Here is a 3,103-nt window from a genome sequence, read left to right as displayed (position 1 = left end):
GCTCACACCTGTAATCCCAGCACTTTGGGAGGACAAACTGGGTGGATCACCTGAGGTCAGGAGTTCAAGCCCAGCCTGGCCAACATGGTACAACCCCGTCTCTACTAAAAAAAAAAAAAATTAGCTATGCCTGGTGGTGGGCACCTGTCATCCCAGCTACTGGGGAGGCTGAGGTAGGAGAATCGCTTGAATCCGGGAGGTGGAGGTTGCAGTGAGCTGAGATCGTGCCACTGCATGGCAGCCTGGGTGACAGAGCGAGACTCTGTCTCAAAAAAAATAAAAATAAAAAAGGAATAAAAGCAAACTTGATAAAATAATATCATTAAAGGAATGTCAGAGTGAAGGGTATATGGAAATTATACTGTTCTTGCAACTTTTATGTAAGTTTGAAATTATTTCTTTTTTTGTTGTTGTTGACATGGTGTCTTGCTCTGTTGCCCAGGCTGGGGTGCAGTGGCATGATCTTGGCTCACCACAACCTATGCCTCCTGGGTTGGTTTTATCTATGATGGATGCTGAAGGAGAATGGCACACGCATTCTCCAATCAAATAAAGCAAGCTATTTTAATTAGCGAGACTAGATATCTCCCAGGTTCCATGAGATTATGAGGCATACCCTCTAAGGGAATATTTGTAAGAATTTATGGGGCAGGACTGTAATTCCTCTTATTCCTCCACTCCACAGCCTGATACTTCGCTGTTTTCAAGAATGCCTTCTGATAACTTTTACACCTTCACCCTCCTTTCATAGGAGTTAATTATCTCTACCAACATGTAACAAGCATCTAGCGCCAAGCACCAGGCACTGCACTGAAGGATATGACCATTCCTTCTCTCAAGAAACTTATGACCAGTGGGCAGGCTATAGATGTAAACATGTTTGCTAAATAACTACAATTTTCTTTTTTGTGAGATGGAGTCTTGGTCTGTCGCCCAGACTTGAGGGCAAGGGCACGATCTCATGTCACTGCAATCTCCGCCTCCTGGGTTCAAGTGATTCAGCCTCCTGAGTAGCTGGGATTACAGGCACCCGCCACCATGCCCAACTAATTTCTGTATTTTTAGTAGAGACAGAGTCTCACCATGTTGGTCAGGCTGGTCTCAAACTCCTGACCTCGTGATCCTCCTGCCTCGACATCCCAAAGTGTTGGGATTACAGGCGTGAGCCATCGCACCCAGCCAAATAACTACAGTTTTTACTGAAAGTATAGAATGCTTCATGGATTTGTGTGTCATTCTTGCACAGGGGCTATGATAATTAATCTTTTGCGTATCATTCCAATGTCCACATATGCGTGCTGAAGCAAGCACTGAATTATTATTTTAGACTCTGGAGAAAACAAAGTTTACTGAATTAAATTGAGATTCACTATGATGGAAACTGACAGCAACAGGACACCACCATTATTTTCATTCTACTAAAATCCCCTTAAAATGAAACTATACACAGACTTCATCTACAGTTGAATATACCTTCAACTTGGTATTCAAATGCCAGGTTTAGAAAAATATTACTAGTACATAAACTTCAGGGGGAAACCATCTTAGTCAATAAGTAGATTATTTAATTATTGTTCGACTTATGATTTTTCAACTTTACATGGTATAAAGCTGTTACAATTTCAACATTCTTCAAATTTTGAATTTTGATTGACCTTTTCTTGTGTTACCAATGGTACACAAGACATTTAACACTTTATTTATGAGACAGTCTCACACCGTTGCCAGGCTGGAGTGCAGTGGCATTTCAGCTCACTGTAACCTCCACCTCCAAGGTTCAAGCAATTCTCCTGCCTCAGCCTCCTGAGTAGCTGAGATTATAGGCGTTCACCACCACGCTGAGCTATTTTTTTTTTTTTTTTTTTTTTGGTAGAGACAGGATTTTGGAATGTTGGCCAGACTGGTCTCGACCTCCTGACTTCAGGATCCACCTGCCTTGGCCTTCCAAAGTGTTGAGATTACAGGCGTGAGCCACCGCACCCAACCATAACACTTTTATAATAAAATAGGCTTTGTTTTTCATTATCTTACTCAACCATAGGCTGATTTAAGTATGCTCAGCTTTTTTAAGGTAGGCTTGGCTAAGCTATGTTTGGTAGGTGTATTAAAAACATTTTCAAGTTAGGATATTTAATACAGCATTCTACTGCTAACATTTTAATACTATTTAAATATTCAACTAGATCTTTTTTTTTTTGAGATGGCATCTCACTCTGTTGCCCAGCCTGGAGTGCAGTGGGGCGATCTCAGCTCACTGCAAGCTCCGCCTCCCAGGTTCATGCCATTCTCCTGCCTCAGCCTCCAGAATAGGTGGGACTACAGGTGCCCGCCACCATGCCCGGCTAATTTTTTTGTATTTTTAGTAGAGATGGGGTTTCACCGTGTTAGCCAGGATGGTCTCGATCTCCTTACCTCATGATCCGGCTGTCTCAGCCTTCCAGAGTACTGGGATTACAGGCTTGAGCCACTGTGCCCGGCCAGATCTATCATTTTCTATGGATACTTTATTAACGAATGTTGATTCTAAGTTATAAAAAAGGCCCCACTCATATGATTTAAAGGTTTCAGAAATTATTTATTGTAGTAGTACTGACACATAAGATTTTAGCCTATGGTCGTTTTATAAAGATGACTGTTAGGATTTAATCAATATTTAAAGAAAACGAGATTTGTTGTATTATGGTGTTTTTTATGACCTATCAAATATTTACTACTACAAATTTCCATGAACGTAGTGGTTAGTAAAGCTTTTTCCTTAATGAAAAATAATGCCAGATAACCAAGTATTATTCCTTCTATAATTTATTTAGGAAAAAGTTTTATGTATTAGGGTAAAGGGGTAGAAGTTAACCTAGAATCTAATAATCTCCAATCACCCATTCCTGATCTAATAGTAGCCATGAGAAAAAAACCTCTAGAAAGAATTATACCTCTCAAAAAATAAAAAATAAAAAATGAAACAAAGGCTATGTGCAGTGGCTCACACCTCTAATCCCAGCACTTCCAGAAGCTGAGGTGGGCAGATTGCTTGAGCCCAGGCAGATAGCTTGCAGCCTGGGCAACATGGTGAAATCTTGTCTCTACCAAAAAATACAAAAAGCAG

The 3,103-nt window shown here is 40.6% G+C and overlaps 1 non-coding gene across 1 annotated transcript; it reads right to left on the bottom strand.

Moving 5' to 3' along the window:
• Positions 1–1,201: 1,201 nt before the first annotated feature.
• On the bottom strand, positions 1,202–1,309 carry LOC123575359 (U6 spliceosomal RNA). Its single transcript, XR_006700655.2, has one exon. It is a non-coding gene; the product is annotated as a U6 spliceosomal RNA (small nuclear RNA).
• Positions 1,310–3,103: the final 1,794 nt, after the last annotated feature.

The sequence above is a fragment of the Macaca fascicularis genome, chromosome 8 (assembly GCF_037993035.2).
Source record: "Macaca fascicularis isolate 582-1 chromosome 8, T2T-MFA8v1.1".
NCBI classification, from domain to species: Eukaryota; Metazoa; Chordata; class Mammalia; order Primates; family Cercopithecidae; genus Macaca; species Macaca fascicularis.
The sequence above is the reverse complement of the archived record's forward strand: the minus strand, read 5'-3'. Positions and strand labels throughout refer to the sequence as shown.